The sequence below is a fragment of the Muntiacus reevesi genome, chromosome X (assembly GCF_963930625.1).
Source record: "Muntiacus reevesi chromosome X, mMunRee1.1, whole genome shotgun sequence".
NCBI lineage: Eukaryota > Metazoa > Chordata > Mammalia > Artiodactyla > Cervidae > Muntiacus > Muntiacus reevesi.
Genome location: NC_089271.1, coordinates 136,094,067 through 136,115,066, shown reverse-complemented (window position 1 = coordinate 136,115,066; position 21,000 = coordinate 136,094,067). Strand labels below are relative to the sequence as shown.

The window sequence follows — 21,000 nt, the reverse complement described above, 5'->3', positions numbered from 1 at the left end:
TGAGGGAAAAGAAACGAAGAATGGATAAGATTTGCTTGTGTTGTAATAAAGTGTAAGAAGTGACTTCTGAACCCAGCAATGAAGATGGAGTTGAATTTAGAGTATGGCAAGGGGAGGAGGAGGAACACTTCAAGTGCATTTGGACGGGGGGAGGACTTCATGAAAAGACTGGAGAGTACTGAATGAAGCAGAGTTGATGGGGCCTGTGACCTTACTGGGTTGTTACCATTCAGTTGCTTAGTCTTATCCAACTCTTTGTGACCCCATGGACTGCAGCACGCCAGGCTTCCCTGTCCTTCACCACCTCCTGGAGTTTGCTCAAACTCATGTCTATTGAGTCAATGATACCATCCAACCATCTCATCCTCTGTCACCCACTTCTCCTCCTGCCCTCAACCTTTCCCAGCATTTGGGTCTTTTTGAATGAGTTGGCTCTTCACATCAGGTGGCCAGAGTATTGGAACTTCAGCTTCAGCATCAGTCCTTCCAATGAATAATCAGGTTGATTTCCTTTAGGATTGTCTGGTTTGATCTCTGCACACAGTGATGAAATAATGTGGGGTACATAAAGTGAGAGCAACATGGAAATGATAGAGGAAGGTGCTGACTAAGGGGTTTTGATAGTACTTATTGCAGCTCTTCCAAAGAGAAATACCTGTGACTACTTAGAAATATGGGACTGGATCGCTCATCTTTGTCTCACAGTTCTGATGATTTGGTATCATGCCTTCCAATTACTACACCTGTAACAAACATCCCCTACCACCAGGTGGTATAGAGTCATCTCATGTTAGAGTTGCTTTCCATTGTTTGGGACTCTGGCGGGATGAAATTCTTTCCAAGTCACAACTTTAAAAATCTGGTCATCTATTTAATGTCCCATTTACTATTCAGACAGCATTTTGGGAAAAGTTAAGATGATCACTTCTCAATAATTCATAAGCTTAGGTAATTGATTTATATTTTAAATTCCCAAGGAAGGCACCAAAGCAAATGTACTTTACACTTATATATGACTTGTTTCCAGACAACTTTCAGTATGTTTGCTATCCAACATTGAATTTTAAAAATTATTACATTTTTTTTTACTCCTTTTTCACAAGTAACTGGTTGAAATCCCTATGGTAGAGTTATAGCTGTGAGAAGGGACATCCACCGAATTAGAGGAAAAGAAAAGAATAGCTGGGCTCTAAGGCCTTCAGGGGAAGGTCAGTGGCAATTTGGATAGCAAGAGTTGGCAGAATACAGATCCAGTAGTTCTGCCTTCATTATACTTTATGATATCATGCCCCAGAGAACATAAAGTTCTCAGTTTATTTCTTTTGGAAAAATATATAAATCTAAGATCTTTAGTTTTGACTCTTCATATTAATAAGTAGTGCATTAAGTTTGCATTAGAACTAAAAATTATGTAACCTAGTTTTAAGAAGCAAAACACTACAATTTACATACCAAAATACCCCTGTCACAGGAAAAGAATGACACTTATAGATTAAATTACTCAGTTTTCACACAATTTGCTGTAAACATTTGACTAGTAGCAGAGTTCGGAACTAGTAGTTGATGGTGATAACACTAAATCTTATCCTTTTCCCTCTCATTTGAATCTCTGGAGGTTAGAATAAAGAATAAGTGGACTAAGCTATTTTTATATTATAACCTTGAATATTAGATTAATCAACAAAAATAATTATGGAGAATTACTATATGATTGACACTATGCCAGGAATTATGGGGGTTACAGATAACTCTTAGGTAGGCTCTATGACATCTCAGTTTGTTCATAATCCTATTGATGAGATAAAACTAATTATGGTAAAACAAACAAAAAAGGCAGAATGTTGCAAGAAGCCAAATAGGGTGCTCTGAGCAATGAAGATTATACAGATATAAAGGGGAGGAATCAATGAAGCCTGCATTTTAGCTTTTTAAATTTTTTTTATTTTTATTTTTCAGCGGGTTTTGTCATACATTGATATGAATCAGCCATAGAGTTACACGTATTCCCCATCCCGGTCCCCCATCCCACCTTCCTCTCCACCCGATTCCTCTGGGTCCTCCCAGTGCACCAGGCCCGAGCACTTGACTCATGCATCCGACCTGGGCTGGTGATCTGTTTCACCACAGATAATATACATGCTATTCTTTCGAAACATCCCACCCTCACCTTCTCCCACAGAGTTCAAAAGTCTGTTCTGTACTTCTGCGTCTCTTCTTCTGCCCTGCATATAGGGCCATCGTTACCATCTTTCTAAATTCCGTATATATGTGTTAGTATGCTGTAATGTTCTTTATCTTTCTGGCTTACTTCACTCTGTATAATGGGCTCCAGTTTCATCCATCTCATTAGAACTGATTCAAATGAATTCTTTTTAATGGCTGAGTAATATTCCATGGTGTATATGTACCACAGCTTCCTTATCCATTCATCTGCTGATGGGCATCTAGGTTGCTTCCATGTCCTGGCTATTATAAACAGTGCTGCGATGAACATTGTGGTGCACGTGTCTCTTTCAGATCTGGATTCCTCAGTGTGTATGCCCAGAAGTGGTATTGCTGGGTCATATGGTAGTTCTATTTCCAGTTTTTTAAGGAATCTCCACACTGTTTTCCACAGTGGCTGTACTAGTTTGCATTCCCACCAACAGTGTAAGAGGGTTCCCTTTTCTCCACACCCTCTCCAGCATTTATTGCTTGTAGACTTTTGGATAGCAGCCATCCTGACTGGCGTGTAATGGTACCTCATTGTGGTTTTGATTTGCATTTCTCTGATAATGAGTGATGTTGAGCATCTTTTCATGTGTTTGTTAGCCATCTGTATGTCTTCTTTGGAGAAATGTCTGTTTAGTTCTTTGGCCCATTTTTTGATTGGGTCATTTATTTTTCTGGAATTGAGCTTCAGGAGTTGCTTTTATATTTTTGAGATTAATCCTTTGTCTGTTTCCTCATTTGCTATTATTTTCTCCCAATCTGAGGGCTGTCTTTTCACCTTACTTATAGTTTCCTTTGTTGTGCAAAGGCTTTTAATTTTCATTAGGTCCCATTTAAACAAATGGGCTTTGCATTTTAGCATTTCAGAATCTTCAGGAAGTGAGCTTACAAGTTGGGACAAATTGAATACAATCTTGCCATCATTATCTCTTCTATTTCATTAAGCAGTCTTTTTGTCTCTTAGGCCTTATCCAGGCATTGACATAATTCTATATCTTGTACATAGTAGGCACCCTGTAAATATCTGCTGGCTGAGTGATTAAGTTCTTGAGACAGATATTAGTAAAAGGAAACATAAGAGAGGCATTTTTCTTTTCTGTCCAATATACAGTTTTCTTGAGAAAAATCTGTACTGACCATGGAGAGAGTACCTTATCATTAGATTGTAGTTCCAGTCTGAAAGTAAAGCTGATAGATCTGCTTCTTAAAGACTCCAGTGCCCAGTAGCTCACCCTCATGACATTGAAGAATGAAGGTAAAATTTTGAATGTTTGTTGGATTATGAAAACAATTTTGGCTCACTTGTCTCCACTAATTAGTTATGATTTAGAATATCAAGATTTTAATGATGCCTGGAGTTAACTTTTCAGCAGAAATATTTCTCTAATGCTTTGTATATCCCCAGATTTTAAGTAAATATTTAAATAGTGTGAGTTTGGACTCCTTTTAGGAGCAGTATTCAAGTAGTATCTATCTTATGCTAAGAAAAGGTTTATTATTATTTTTTTTAATCTTCATAGCTTTATACTAAAGAACTTTTGCTTGTTTAGATATGCTTCTCTTCCACAAAAACAAGAGGTATTGAATTATATTGTTGCAATTAATGCTAAGTGTGAAAGTCACTGAGCCATGTCCAATTCTTTGCAATCACATGGACTGTAGCCCACCAGGCTCCTCTGTCCATGGAATTCTCCAGGCAAGAATACTGGAGTATGTAGCTATTTCCTTCTCCTGGGAAGATCCTGACCCAGGGATTGAACCTGGGTCTCCTGCACTGCAGGCAGATTCTTTATCATCTGAGCCACCCACAAAAGCCCAAATTAATGCTAAGCAAGTATGTAATTTTACTGGGACATGGTTAGTCAATAATGACACAAGATGGCTGCCACTGATGAAGTAAAAACCTTGACTAAATGTTTTTAAATTTTAAGTTTATTTTTTAACTGAAGGATATTTGCTTTACAGAATTTTGTCGATTTCTGTCAAACATCAACATAAATCAACCATAAAAACCTTGACTACATTTCTTTTAGGTGAATTATCTCTAGTACAGCATTGCATTTTTATGAGCATGCATATTGAAAGTAATATTATAATTTAGCATTAAGGCTACTGCAATCATACTTATATATAAAACAGTTACTATGGGAAACTGCAACAGCTTATCAAAATTGTGGTATAATGAACATATATTTTTGACATGATGAATGAAATGGGACCACAACTTCACAGATGAATGGTCTTCTGAAGAAAATGTGATCTGTTAGAACCCATAATTAATAGTTTATCTCATGTTATTTTCCATGTTTTTATATTTATATCCATCAAATAGCACATTGAAGAGAGTATCTATATTCTAACAGGTTAACCAACAGTTTAGAAATAAGTCTCCTTTATTGGAAAAACAGAAACAAGTGCAAATTCATATTTTAATTTGCCATTATTCTAGAATTTTAGGCAGGAAAATATGTTCTTTATGAGTCACAGATAAGCCTCACTGCACTGTAAATTTTGGAGTACACTTTTATTTATTTATTTATTTTTTCATTTATTTGTATTAGTTGGAGGCTAATTACTTTACAATATTGTAGTGGTTTTTGCCATACATTTTCTTCTGCTCTTAAACTGGGTATTGCTTATTTTTAAATTGTTTTCTTCCTCCTCAATTTTAAAAACTTTTCACCATAACAGGCCTTAGAATATCACCAGTAATTCTCATTTTGCTGAGAATGTTCATGTATTTGATTCCATTTGGTTTCAGGCATGTAGGAAAAGTTCTAAACCTCAACTTCGGTAATGGAACTTCCTTATCCAGGGAGGGCAGGCAAGAAGGAAATCGAACTTTTTATACCTGCTGTACTGATAACATTTTTAAAGTTTGAAAGAACCAGGCATTTGAGGGAATGTAGATCAACAACATGCATTACTAGCAGAAGTATACATTGTACAACTACTTGATGTACAACTGGCATTGTCTCCTAAAACTGAATATTCACAATGTGTATGCAATATATTGTTTTAGTTTTTGATCGATTAACCAGTTTTGTCAATAGAGCCATATTTGCTGAAATGATAATGGTTATTCACATACCAATGGTTATAATTAATCCAGTCTTATACACTTATGGGCTTCCCTCATAGCTCAGATGGTAAAGAATTCACCTGTAGTGCAGGAGACCTAGGTTTGCTCCCTGGGTCGGGAAGATCCCCTGGAGAAGGAATTGGCAACGCACTCCAGTATCCTTGACTGGAAACTCCTATGGACAGAGGAGCCTGGTGGGCGGCAGTCCCTGGGGTCACAAAGAGTCAGACACAAGTGAGCGACTAACACTGTGCTCTTTCAGTTAGACTATTTCTCAAATTCTGGGATGGCTGAGTTCCAAAGCTACCAAATGGGGCATCATTTGGTAAGGCAACATAATAAGCTAGGACAAAACTAGAAGAGACAGGCTTTTTAAAAATAGGAACATTATACCTTTAGACTAGGGCTTGGCTCATAGAAGTGTATCAATAACTTCATGAAGCAAATAATGAAGAAAGAAGTAATAATGATTATTTGCCAATGTCTGCTTGAAGTGACAAATTTTTAGTCACAACCAGGAGAAAAAATGGGAGGTGCAGAAAATGGACAGTTTTCTGTTTTGTACACTTGGAAGAATGGGTTCCTTCCAGGTGCATAGGAAAAAATGTGCCTTTGTCTTTTACATAATTTCAAAATAATGATCTACAAATTCTCATCAGGAAACTTTAGGCAATTTTAAACAGTCATATTCAATATTTAAGCCAACATAAACAGTTAGGTATAGGGATTTCCCTGGTGGTCCAATGTAAAGCAACTTGGCTTTTTGTAAAAAAAAAATTATAAGACAAGTAGAAAATGTAGAGTTATCAACTAAAAAAAAGTCCAAAAAATTTTAGCTAACTTCTGGTAGGTTGAAAGAGAATTGCTCTTGGTGACATGGGAGACATTCATTCGTGACAACTGTTATTTATTGAACATCTGGGCTTCCCTGATGGCTCAGCTGGTAAAGAATCCACCTGCAATGCAGGAGACCTGGGTTCAATCCCTGGGTTGGGAAGATCCCCTAGAGAAGGGAAAGGCTACCCATTCCAGTGTTCTGGCCTGGAGAATTCCATGGACTGTATAGTCCATGGAGTCACAAAGTGTCGGACACGACTGAGCAACTTTCACTTTCACTAAACACCTAATGTCAGGTACTGGACTGGACTCTACAAGTTATTTCTGCTAACTCTCCCAAGAGTTAACAGGCAATGAAGTGGTTATTACTGACCCCATTTAACATATAAGGGAACACAAGCCAAGAGGGCTTTAGTAAGTTTCCAAGGTTCTAGGGCTTGTTCCTGGATTCTGAACCCAGATCTGCTTGATTCTAAGCTCACGTTTCTTTCAACTGAAGCTGACCCATGTGTGTGGTCGTCATGCTGACAGAATGAAGCAATGGATCCTGCAATATTTCAGGTCTCCTATCCACACCCTCCTTCAAGTTGGTCCTTTGGCATAAAACACAGGGTCCCAACCCTAGCTCCACTGTCAACAGCACTGGCAAATGACCCACTGGGCTCCTCCTTGACCAACTGGGCATCGAACAGTGCAAAAACAAATCCCTTTGGAAAGCTGGGAGAGTCACACTGTGGGCTACTCCTGCATGCAGGTGGGTACATATCTCCAGGGTCCTGGGACCCCGCCTAAGAAAAGTGAGGAGGTGGAGAGACCAAGCAAGCAGCTCAGTATCTTCTACTACCAGATAACAGTGACTATGTCTAAATCAGCTTAATAGCAGGTGCTCAATAAATGTTGTCACCATTATTGTTAATTATCATAATTACTAGCTGTGTAGCTCTTAGCAATTCACATTAACCCTCAAAGACTCAGTGTCCTAGTACATAAAATAAGCTTGACAGTAGTGGAATGATCTAAGATTCTCATGGTGACAACATTACAAGATAAATTTATTTAAATTCCCTGGCAAATTGCCCATTAAGTGCTAGGACAAGAGAGAGAAATTGTTTCCTCCTCTAGATGTGACAAAATTGTGATTATAATAATCTTACAAATTTGAGCTCCTGTGTATTTTATTTGCCCCATATCCTTACCAGTTTCCTGACAAACTAGCCTTCCCCTGTGTCTTCATTCCCTGCAGATAGTGTAAACGTCTGTTTAAGCCTAATGCTGACAGAATTTCTTCTCTATTTCTTGTAATTTAGATTTATTTTTTTCCATTTATTTTTATTAGTTGGAGGCTAATTACTTTACAATATTGTAGTGGTTTTTGTCATACATTGATATGAATCAGCCATGGAGTTACATGTATTCCCCATCCCGATCCCCCCTCCCACCTCCCTCTCCACCCGATTCCTCTGGGTCTTCCCAGTGCACCAGGCCCGAGCACTTGTCTCATTAGATCTACGCTCAGGACCCATTCCTAGCCCCTTCTTTCCTTCATAATATCTTTGAATACTCAAGTCCCCATCATTTGGCAATAACCAGCTTCCCACTTTTTTTGCACTCATTTATGTACAAATTTGTACATACAACTTTAGCTAAGTTGTAAACTCTTTGAAGCAAAGACCTTATATTCTCATACATCTTAGTATTTACTGTAGTCCCTAGCCCTGTAACTTGCATTAAGTAGAAGCTCAATAAATACTAACAGAAAAATTCACTTAAGTTACCTGTGAAGTCACTCATTAATTCTTATAACCAGGACTTGAAGAAAGCTCTAGAAAATTAAACACCCTGTTTTAGTACCACATAAACATGGCACTATTTTCTGTGAAGTAAAACATAAAGTGAAAACTCATTTAAAATCCAGGAAAGATTAGTTTGTGAGAGATGAATTCATGCTAAGTTACTTAACTGAATATTTTGAAGTAAGACCTCATATTTTTTGTGTGTATTAAAGTTGTGGCTGGTAACTTGCCTTCCTAGGAAATGTTTTTAGCGTCCTCAACCATCAAGGACATTGGGCTTACAGGTCTAACCTTAGGTCATGACAATATTTTCATAATTAGACCAACACTGTAAAATAATGTACAAAACTTGCAGCTCATTATAATTTTACTATTTTCAGACAACTGAGATGAAATGTATCAGTGAAAAATACATGTTGAACTTAATTCTTTTATTTACATTTAAAACTTTAGATGAGGGTTTCCCAGGTGGCGCTAGTGGTCAAGAACCTACCTGCCAGTGCAGGAGATATAAGAAATGTGGGTTCAATCCCCGGGTTGGGAAGATCCCCTAGAGTAGGAAATGGCAACCCACTCCAGTATTCTTGCATGGAAAATTCCATGGTCAGAGGAGTCTGGTGGGCAGCAGTCTGTGGGATCACAAAAAGTCAGACACGACTGAAGCGACTCAGCACAAATAAATCCTTGTTGACTGAAATACAAGACCATATAAAAACTATGACACAATTTTTTTTTCTGACAATTGGAAGGAATTGACTTTTTATATTGTATGTATTTAAAAATTTTTTTCTTTCAACTGTCTTTCAACTGTCATCTTTACTGCCACTACTGAACCAAAGACGAAAGAAGTCTGAACATCAAGTATGTGAGGGATACAAAATGGAAGGAGAAAATGGATCATGTCACTGTATGTAAATTTCCTTGTTCTGAGGTTCCAGAAATTGGCCTCTTTCTAAAAAAAAAATGAAAATAAAATTCTTAGACATATGGCAAGATATTCATATGATCTACTAACTTTGTGAATTAATGTGTTACAATGGTAAGTTTTATTTTCCCCTTATTATTTTAATGCAGAACAAATGCTATTTGAACATCCTCCATACCTCCCCAGGCTTTCTGGGTATCTCAGCTGGTAAAAAATCTGCCTGCAATGCAGGAGACCCTGGTTCAATTCCTGGGTCAGGAAGATTCACTGGTGAAGGCATAGGCTAGCCACTCTAGTATACTTGGGCTTCCCTGGTGGCTCAGCTCGTAAAGAATCCATCTGCAATGTGGGAGACCTGGGTTTGATCCCTGGGTTGGGAAGATCCCCTGGAGAAAGGAAAAGCTACCCACTCCAGTATTCTGGCCTGGAGAATTCCATGGACTATATAGTCCATGGGGTCACAAAGAGTCAGACATAACTGAGTGACTTTTACCACATCTCCCCAGACATATATACACAGACATTACACTGATAACAGGATGTGGGAAGACAGTCTTTTAAATAGATTTTTAAAACTTAGTTTCCTAAAACAGTGTAATCTAGGGTCTTGTCTTGGAAGTCCATGTGGGTAGGTGAGAATCTGTCAACATAATGTCTGTTCTCAGAATTTTTCCTAAGGGCAACATACTATTTTGTTTCGCATGTAATTATTTTCTTTTCTTGCTTGTATACTTTAATTTCATTTAAAATTGTGAGGATTGAAAAGTATGATTATTTAGATTATCTCATAAAGCAATTTTTGTGATAAAGAGTATGAATTCTCTTTGATAAACATCTGCTTACAGTTGAATGAAGTGTTATTTAGTATAGAATGTAGTATTCAAAAGAAAACGCAATTTATCTAGGAAATGCTGCTTTCCTTGTTGCATTTACCCGCTTGCTGGCCTGATGTTATCTGTTTTGCCTATTTGTCCTTTGTTACTGTCAAGACAGCAAATTTCTATCTGAAGCAGATGGTGTAACTGCCATTGTTCAAGCTGCTTAATATTCATTCTGCTGCAGGGAATTTTTATCACTAAACCTCTAATTTGGAAATATTAATAAATCAAAACCATTGACTGTTCTGTCTGGGATGTCTGGAACCATTACATATCTGAAGAGAAAAATACATATTTACATTTTGAAAATTGTATCAAAAAACTTGTCTATTTCTTAACACATCAAAGTAAAGATTTATTTCATTAAGTTAATATATAGTGTGATGGTGGGTAAATGCTATAAAATTTAAGTCAGTCATTTGTTGTATATAAATTTGTCATGGACTTTGTTTCCTTTATTAATGTCTCCATATTTTATCCCAAAAGAAAATTTTAAGCCACAATGTGTCTTGAAATTTTTGAATAGAGTGTTTAAATTTAAATCTATTTTTAAACTTCCAATTTAGGCCTTTTTGTCCATGGCTCCTAACAGCATCCTGCCTCATCTACCCCACATGAAAGCCATCAGATTTCATATTTTACCATCAGGAAAGAATTAGAGAGAATGTCATTTTTTTCACTCAATCCACATGTTCAATATGGAAATGATTAAAACTTAACCAACAGAAGTTTTCCATTTAACTTTATCCTTACAACTTTAAGGCAACAACTGAATATTTTGTGGACATATTCATAATAACTTATAAGTAAATAACACATATGTATACTTATTCAGTAAATAGAATTCCACAATGTTCATGATTTTTCAGTGATTACTACTATAGAAATAATTCCACTCAGTGTAATAAGGTAAACTATACACAGTATCCCATAGTTGGACAATTGCACAATCATCAATGACTGATTCTAATTGAATGTGTGTTGAGCAAGTCGACTGTTGGTAGGGAGACCATACGTTCCAGTTTGTCCAGTATAACCACAGTTTACACTTATTAAGCAAATATGAATACTTTCTTTGACACTCAAAAGTGTCCCTGTTTGGATGCTAAGTTACATGCTTATTCTATTTTTTTCTGCACCGATACAAACCTAAGAGTTAGATGCTGACATATGTGAAAGAACTATAAGCAAATGTCTCTTACCCAGAGGAGCATACAAACTTATTAATAACAAAAGAAATGTATACATAATCATTGCAAAATAACCCATATTTCTTTGCATTAAAATTCTAAATATGTGGCACAGGCAATAAGCACTGTGGGGACTCAGATAGATAAGTGAATGTGGATTAGAGCTGTTGAGGCTAGTTTAAGCAGTTGTTCTATTAGAGACCTGCAGGCATGAAGTCACATGGACAAAATGCTAGGGATGGAAACGATTACAGTTCACTGCTGATCAGTCAACAGTGAAAATGGCAGAATACAAAGAAGAGTGTAGTAGAAAGAACAATCACTAAGGACTTAGAAATTCTGGTCTTTTATCCTGGCTCTACCCCTGGTCAACTTTACGTTACTGAGTAAGTTGCTTCTTCCCTTTGGCTTTATTTCCTTCACCTGTTAAAAAAAAAAGCGAGCAAATTAGATTCATCTGTTCCTCAGTTTATGGTGAGATTACTTTGGGCATGTGACTATGGGACTAAGGACTATGGAGAGGATCTCTAAAGTTCCTTTCCTGCTCTGCTTCCATAGCAATGATTCCCATCACCTGTGTTTCCAAGGACATAGTTGTTAAACAGCTTGGGATCCTGTGCTTCTTCTCTGTCAAAAAAGTACTTATTGCTGGTAAGTGAACCCAAACCAGCAAGCATTTGTTAAGTTGACTTGAAACTTTTCCCAGCAAATTCCTTTATTTCTTAATTGGATTTAGGCCATATTTTCTTTCCTTCTGATAATGATGCAATCCCAGAGTGGTTGGGGACCCTTCCAGGAGAAGCTGGTATTGCATATTTTCATAGTGTGAAAACTGCTCTTGTGCTACAGGTAACCAAGTCTCCGGTCAGCTCAGCTGGCAAACCTGGATCCCATGCACTGGTCTCCTTTGTCACTTCTCACAACTGAGGCAGGCCTATTCCCCATTCTGATATCAGAAAGCTTGCTCTGTTCCCAGTTCTAATCTATAAGGACAGATGATGCTCTCTGAAGAGGAAGATGTAGCAACTGAACAAAGGACTCTACCAACTCAAGGAAGCTAATATGTCTTCTGTGAATCCAGCAGGTTTAAGTCTGTAGGCCCAGTTCCTTTGATAGTTTTTCCTATTGCAAGGAGAGGGGTAAGTGGTCCTAAATCATCAGAATGGATTATACATCCCTTCTGCACATGGATGCGCCACTCCATTAACTGGAGAAGCTGGAGGTAGATCTAGTCTAAAAAGAATCCGAGGAGCAAGAGAAAATTGTTTACTGATCTAATATTTATTCTGTCTTTAAAATTGTGGTATGCTAACCAAAATAAATCTGAGACTTCTTCATATAGTAGATATAAAATACAAGATCAGATATTAACAACTTTTAAGTTGTATCTTAGTTGATTTATGTTTGGCAGGTCATAAAAGAGAGACAAATTGTTTTTGGCAGAAGTGCCAGGATATATTTAAATCTAGCTGCAAGTTCGCCTGTTTGCCTTCAGTATTGTTAGTAGTCATAGTTGCAGTGGGAGGGGATGAAAGAGAAGTCAAGATTTTATAAAGAATAGTTGAATGAAAAACAGGAGTAACAGAAGAAAGAGGAGCTATAATAGATGTTTGATCATAAATGACTGCTGCAAGAAAAGCAAATTATTGAATTTAGAAATGAGGGCATTCATTTTCTCCATATTGTAACTTACACATAGAATGGTATAACATTGCTATAAGGGGTTTCCCCTTACTTTTTGCATGGTTAGGGCTTCCCAGGTGGTGCTACTGGTAAAGAACCTGCCTTCCAATGCAGGAGATGTAAGAGATGCAGGTTCAATTCCTGGGTCGAGAAGATCCCCTGGAGAAAGAAATGGCAACTCACTCCAGTATTCTTGCCTGGAGAATCCCATGGACAGAGGAGCCTGGCAGCATATGGTCCATAGGATTGCAAAGAGTCGGATATGACTGAAGTGACTTAGCATGCATGCAGGCTAGCAGTTTAGCATGCAGTTTAGCATGCATGGAACAGAAAACTGAAGTCCTTTTAGGAAAATGTTCCAAGTGAACTTCAAGTCTTAAGAAATTTCTACTAGCTCTCCAGGTAGTCCCATTGAAAATTTAAACTATCAGTGAATGTTTCTTCAGAAATACATATTCCTATACATTTAAATCTGTAAATGTAATAAGTAAGTAATTGTTAGTCGCTCAGTTGTGCTCGACTCTTTGCCACCCCATGGACTGCAGTCCACCAGGCTCCTCTGTCTATGAGATTTTCCAGGCAAGGATACTGGAGTGGGTCACCATTTCCTTCTCCAGGGGATTTTCCCTACCCAGGGATTGAACCCGGGTCTTCTGCACTGCAGACAGATTCTTTACTGACTGAGCTACAAGGGAAAGCAATACATAAAACATTATTAAATCAGAGATATGAGCAGCTGAAAACTGACAGGAGCTGAAAATTGAGTTGTAAGTAAATCACTGAGAGTCTGTCTTTTCAAATATACTGCTCATGAATTTGAAATCAATCTGCTTTATTCTACCAGTAATAGTAGAGTATCTACACCTTGATTTACAAAATATTTAAACTTCAGAAACTTCTGACTAAAAGTGGGGAAATGGGAGGAGGAAAAGCAAAAGGCATATGGAATCACTTGACAGTGTACTGAAATATTAATCCACAGACATCACTCACTAAGTATATTTTAAAATTAAGGCCAAATTTGAAAGTAAATTATTTCCTCAATTATTTCAGGATGTAGAAGTAAACACAATTCAAACCTTTACTCATTTTCTGTGTGAGTGTGTTTAACCATTGTTCTGGTAAAATAAGAGTGTGATCCAAATTCTATGCCTCATTCCCAAACTTCTAGAGATTGGTGACACCTTACAGAGAGAGCTGTTGAAAGGGGCCAGGCATAAGACAAGTGAAGGAAAATGAAGATGTTAAGTCACACATCTGGAGGGGTACCCAACCAAGATAACTTGAAAAGCTCAGACTTCTGAGCAAGGCAAACTTGTTTTTAAAACGGCAATGCATTTGCAATTGAAAATATCCAAGGTTGGCTTAAGGGAGAGTGAGTGTAATAGCAAAAAGAAAGGAATCTGACTTGAGACTAACAAGATGATGGGTACTTTCTTTTTTTTTCTTTTAAACTTTTTATTTGAGATTGGAGTCTAGCTAATTAATCTTCCTGAATAGATATGAAATTTTCTAGGATAGAAAGCATCATAAGAAGATAGATCTGCATCCATAGTGTTTTCAGAGCAACCAAGTGGGCTCTGTAACAAAGTTATAAATAAATTTGTTGTTATTGTTCAGTCTCTCAGTCATGTTTGACTCTGGGCGACCTCATGAACTGCAGGATGCCAGGCTTCCCTGTCCTTCACTATCTCCTGGTGTTTGCTCAAACGCATGCCCATTGAGTCAATGATGCCATGAAACCATTTCATCCTCTGTCACCCACTTCTCCTCCTGCCCTCAATCTTTCCCAGCATCAGGGTCTTTTCTAGAGTCAGTTCTTTGCATCAGGTAGCCAAACTATTACTTTGTCTTTTTATTTTATTTTATTTTCTTACTTTTGTTTTTACTTTGTCTTTTTAAAGCAGAAGGAAATGACTGATTAAATGGAATGTTTCACTGATTTTTCTAAACAAACCTATTTGGAGAATTTCAGAAATGGGGAGTGCCCTCTCAGATGAGCTCATGTGAACCTACTCATTTCCTGAACCATGCATTGAGTACAAGTTGACAGGAAGCAACAAAACAGCCTGACAGTTCAATATGATAAAGAAATTCATAATTTAAGGGACAAAGTTTGTCAGTTTTAATGCCTTCAAATAGGGATTTAACAGCATCTGTCACTATTCATTAATGCACTATCCATTAATGAAATGCAGAGGCATGAGATGTACATTCCCTGGGCCTGTAAGTTAGTAAATACATAGATCAAATATGTTGTAAATGGAATTCTTAAACAACTTTAAAAGTGATCATTTGTAATGTTTTTGGCCATGATGTAATATTATCTCATTACAATACCAAATACTATGTCATCTCTTTCAATAATATTCTAAGACTGAATATCCTTGATGATCTTTAAGGTTTGGGATTTTACTTTTGCTTGAGCAGCTCCATAAATGAATATTCATTTTGTACATTATTTTTATTGTGAAAAGAAAAATAAATGGCTTTTCTTGTCACCAAAAAAAAAAAAATAGCTCTATGAATATTATTTTATTTACTTCTATTGAGATAGAATGATGTGGAAAAAAAATTTCAAATGCAATTACTGATAACTAAACTGTATGCATTGTTAAATTCCATTTACAAATTTCATGAGGAATTTGTTTTTTAAGTAAAATATCATGATCAGAGTATGGACACAGCTGCTACGGGAGTCTCACCCAGCCATTTTCAGAAGGTTTATTCTGCCATAGTATAAAGAATCCTTATTTGTTCAAGAAATAATTCCAATCTAAAATCTAGGAGGCAGGTGCTCACTTGTCCTCCTCCATGGTTAAAAATACAGGGAGGAGGCCAGAGTGGCAACTGTCACTATGATTGATTTCGTTGGGATAGAAGACTGACCAGCTGATTGTAATCAATGGATTGTGAACTCTCTCAGACCACTGAAACTGTTAAAACTCCTTAAGGTATGACAAAGAAATAATGTTTTGAAATTTAAGTATTTTGAAGTGCAATTCAAATTTAAGTACTTTACTCATATCATCTCTTCTTCTAAACAACACAGTGTTTAAGCCACATGTTGTTCACAGATTATAATGTCATAATCATAAACATGACAAGACTTTTATAGTATTCCATGTCTCTCAAAACTGAAGTTTGAGGTGAATGTAATCTATCACAATAGTGAAATAGTAATTATAAAGTAAGTGTAATCATAATTAAAATATAAATTTATCATTCATTTTTATTCAACAAATATTCATATATAACCCTTAATATGTGTAAGGTACTTTCCATGCACACTCTATTTTCAATGATAACCATCTTAGCAACCAAGTAATACAGATAGTATTTTCTTCAACTGATTCTTGATAATGCATTTCTGAACCGTGAAATGTAGGACTGGATGTCATCACTATCTACATGGCTGCTTAAAGGAATTTAACTCTCACTTCAATTGAAAGCGTGAAATACAAACAGGACTGGCAGTGATTACTGAGTAGGAACAATCAAGGGAGGCTTCCAACATGACGCAGACCTCTGGCTAAGAGGAAGTACACAGATGGGCCATTAGGAAGTGGAACACTTTGTCAATGATATCTTATCTAGTGCAAGATCAAAGGTAGAACTGTATCCACACTTTGATCTTATGAGACTCCAATCTCATTCTGCACAGAGGTGAGCATCAGAGTGTTCCCAGGCTATACCATGTCACTATGAAGTTTGAGAGCAATGTTTAACAGCTACAAGTTTGGTAACAAATTATGCACATTTTTAAAATTACTCAAGCTTATTTGAATTTGACATTCAATGCAATCACAAGAACATCTTTTGAAGATTGAATGGATACCAGGCTCTATGCTGAATACAATGAAAACAAAAACATATTCTGTGCATTCAAGTAGCTTACAGTCTGGAGATAGAGAGTTCCCCACCCCTTTTCAAAACTAGGACGCTTCCAAGAAAAAAAAAAGAAAAGTAGAATGCTTCTACCTTATGCATTTGAGTTACATCACCTTTTTATTATATTGTGCTTTCTGTTTCTCCTTGATTATTAAACTTGAAAGATTAAGTGCTCGTTGGTAGTAAATTTTCTACTACCTAACTACATTGGCATAGAAAATTCACAAATAGATTCAGATAATCTTTCCTAACATAAAACTCTTTTCTGCTTCTGCAGAGTCCTGACATTTAAGAACATAAAGTCAGGGCCCTTATACTCTGTCGGAACCTTTTCATATATGGATATTTTGATTAGCATATTCTTATATAAAAGTGAAGAACCAGGGAGTTCTGTGGTAGTCTAGTGGTTAGGATTCCAGGCTTTCATGGCCAGGGCCTGGGTTCGGTCCCTGGTTGGGGAAATGAGATTCTGCAAGCTGCAAAGTGTGGCTAAATAAATAAATAAACCTAGTTTCACATAAAGAGTTTCAAAAATAAACAAACAAAGGTGAATAACCAATTCTGTGAAATGCTGAGAGTGACTCTCTGACTAGCTCTTATACTGAAGGTTTTTTCCCCTAATTAGTTATTGAATTTAAAAACATTCTTGATGCAAGTAGTTGTCCATATAGGATCAATGAGGGAAAATTTAATTTTCCTTCAATAATTACTTTCAATACTTTACATTTTTTTCTCATTAAAGTTCAAATTGCTCTCAAGAACAAAGATGTATGATTATTTCCCAGCAGATGATGATTCAAGCAGATCACTGAAAAAGAGTAGTATCCTATTCCATCAGGATATAGACTTTAGGTAGTGATAAACTGCATTAATATCTATATATTTTTGAACATATCAAGTCTAACAGACATAGAGAACAGACTTTTAGACTCTGTGGGAGAAGGCAAGGGTGAGATGTTCTGAGAGAACAGCATTGAAACAAGTATATTATCAAGGGTGAAACGGATCACTAGCCCAGGCTGGATGCTCAGGCCTGGTGCACTGGGAAGACCCAGAGGGATGGGATGGAGAGGGAGGTGGAAGGGGGGATCGGGATGGGGAACACGTGTAAATCCATGGCTGATTCATGTCAATGTATGGCAAAATCCACTACAATATTTTAAAGTAATTAGCCTCCAACTAATAAAAATAAATGGAAAAAAAAATAAAAGAACATATTCAAAAAAAAAGAAAATATCAAGTCTACATTTTCATAGCTTAGGTCTTATTACTGTACCTTACATGAAAAAAAGATATAATTCAAGCAGAGAATTTTAACTCAATTTTTTATTAATACTTTGTGATATCTATAACACGCAAATGGAGGTTCATGGCATTGTACAGGAGGCAGTGATCAAGACCATCCCCAAGAAAGAGAAATGCGAAAAGACAAAATGGTTATCTGAGAAGGCCTTACAAATATCTAAGAAAGGAAGAGAAGCAAAAGGCAAAGGAGAAAAGGAAAGATATACCCATTTGAATGCAGAATTCCGAAGAATAGCAAGGAGAGATAAGAAAGTCTTCCTCAGTGATCAATGCAAAGAAATAGAGGAAAACAACAGAATGGGAAAGACTAGAGATCTCTTCAAGAAAATTAGAGATACCAAGGGAAGATTTCATGAAAAGATGGGTACAATAAAGGATAGCAATGACATGGACCTAACAGAAGCAGAAGATATTAAGAAGAGGTGGCAACAATACACAGAACTATACAAAAAAGATCTTCACAACCCAGATAACCACAATGGTGTGATCACTCACCTAAAGCCAGATATCCTGGAATGTAAAGTCAGGTGGGCCTTAGGAAGTATCACTACTAACGAAGCTAGTGGAGGTGATGGAATTCCACCTAAGCTATTTCAAATCCTGAAAGATGATTCTGTGAAAGTGCTGCACTCTATATGCCAGCAAATTTAGAAAACTCAGCAGTGGCCACAGGACTGGAAACAGTCAGTTTCATTCCAATCCCAAAGAAAAGCAATGTCAAAGAATGCTCAAACTACAGCACAATTGCACTCATCTCACATGCCATCAAAATAATGCTCAAAATTCTCCAAGCCAGGCTTCAACAGTACATGAGCCATGAACTTCCAGATGTTCAAGCTGGATTTAGAAAAGGCAGAGGAACCAGAGATCAAATTGCAAACATCCATTTGATCATCGAAAAAGTAAGAGAGTTCCAGAAAAGCATCTACTTTTGCTTTATTGATTATGCCAAAGCCTGTGACTCTGTGGATCACAACAAACTATGGAAAATTCTGAAAGAGATGGGAAAACCAAACCACCTTATCTGCCTCCTGAGAAATCTGTATGGAGGTCAAGAAGCAACAGTTAGAACTGGACATGGAACAACAGACTGGTTCCAAATCGGGAAAGGAGTAGGTCAAGGCTGTATATTGTCACCCTGCTTATTTAACTCATGTGCAGAATACATCATGGGAAATGCCCAGCTGGATGAAGCACAAGCTGGAATCAGCACTGCCAGGAGAAATAGCAATAACCTCAGATATACAGATGACACCAGGTTTATGGCAGAAAGCAAAGAAGAACTAAAGAGCCTCTTGATGAAAGTGAAAGAGGAGAGTGAAAAAGTTGGCTTAAAACCCAACATTCAGAAAACTAAGGTCATGGTATCTGGTCCCATCACTTCATGGCAAATAGATGGGGACACAATGGAACAGTGAGAGACTTTATTTTTGAGGGCTCCAAAATTACTGCAGCCATGGTGACTGCAGCCATGAAATTTAAACATGCTTGCTCCTTGGAAGAAAAGCTATGATCAACCTAGACAGCATATTGAAAAGTAGAGACATTATTTTGCCAACAAAGTTCTGTCTAGTCAAAGCTATGGTTTTTCCAGTAGTCATGTATGGATGTGAGAGTTGGACCATAAAGAAAGCTGAGTGCTGAAGCACTGATGCTTTTGAACTGTGGTTTTAGAGAAGACTCTTGAGAGTCCCTTGGACTGCAAGGAGATCCAACCAGTCAATCCTAAAGGAAATCAGTCCTGAATATTTATTGGAAGGACTTATGCTGAAGCTGAAACTCCAATAATTTGGCCACCTGATGTGAAAAACTGACTCTTTGGAAAAGACCCTGACACTGGGAAAGATTGAAGGCAGGAGGAGAGGGGGATGATAGAGGATGAGATGGTTGGATGGCATCACCGACTCAATGGACATGAGTTTGAGTAAGCTCTGGGAGTTGGTGATGGACAGGGAAGCCTGGTGTGCTGCAGTCCATGGTGTTGCAAACAGTTGGACATGACTGAGTGACTGAACTGAACTGATATATATATATATCAACATTTTTAAAAACCTGAGCACGTATATTTTGAAACTACTCTGGGAAATACAAGTTAGTATTTTATATATAACATGGTAGATGCCATTCAGAGTAGTAAATGGGACAATTTATCTTTGCATGTTTTTATTTTCTATGTACTTGTCTTTTAAATGCTTGTTCATGGTTTTTGTTTTGTTTGTGGGATTACTATACCAAAATGATATTTGTGTAGTTTCCAAGTTTCTTCAGAAAAGTGTATAATGTTGTAATTTAGGGTACTGAACCATGTTAGTTTTATGCAAATTAGTAGTTGTTTTTTTTTAGAAACACAATTCCAGCATTTTAACTAAATATGGCAAATAAAGTGGCTCTAATATCCAAACTAAAATAGAGAGTTTACAGAACTTGGAATTGATGGCATCCTGGAAATGAAACATGTCAAAACCACTCCCTTCCCCATTTATTTAAATTTCTTATTTCAGCTCAAGTCCATATAGTATCCCCATTCTCTTAGACTGTTCTATGTGTCAGGAAATGTGACTATCACATCTATAGAGACCCATCCTCACAGATGATCATCCAGGAGAACTGAGAATGCTTTCCCTTAATTTCTACCTTGGAAAAATTGGGAAGTATTATAATTGATTTATGTGGATCAAATCATGACCCCTAGAATCATTAGACTGGCAAAAGTGCTAAGGTACTATTATAGACTGAGACTGATCAAGCAACTTCCTCTGGTTGTAAGAGGGAGTTTTCACAGAACCATATAGATTAGATAAAGCTGAGTTCCTCAGAAGAATGAAGATACTAGTAACAAATAAGAGAGGAGAAAATACTGATGTCCACTATATAATCCAATAACAAAATTACATGTATGTATACATTAATTAATGTATAATAATAATGTGTATATATATATATATATACATTAAATTACATGTATATATATACACACAAATATTTCCTTTTAGATCATCAGTAGATTTTTTAGAGTCATGTTTATACAGATCCTATATACCTGGAGAAGGAAATGGCAATCTACTCCCGTATCCTTGCCTGGAAAATTCCATGGACAGAGGAGCCTGGCAGGCTATAGTCCATGGACTCGCTAAGAGTTGGACACGACTGAGCGACTTCACTTTCCAATGCAGGGGATCCCTGATCAGGGAACTTAGATCCCACA

At 37.0% G+C, this 21,000-nt stretch overlaps 1 protein-coding gene and 1 non-coding gene across 2 annotated transcripts in view; both read left to right on the top strand.

Annotated features, from left to right (window-relative positions):
• The window catches only part of HTR2C (5-hydroxytryptamine receptor 2C), a 294,503-nt gene that overhangs the window by 11,178 nt on the left and 262,325 nt on the right, over positions 1-21,000 (top strand). The window lies entirely within an intron of this gene.
• Positions 6,768-6,896, top strand: LOC136154973 (small nucleolar RNA SNORA35). Its single transcript, XR_010660667.1, has one exon. It is a non-coding gene; the product is annotated as a small nucleolar RNA SNORA35 (small nucleolar RNA).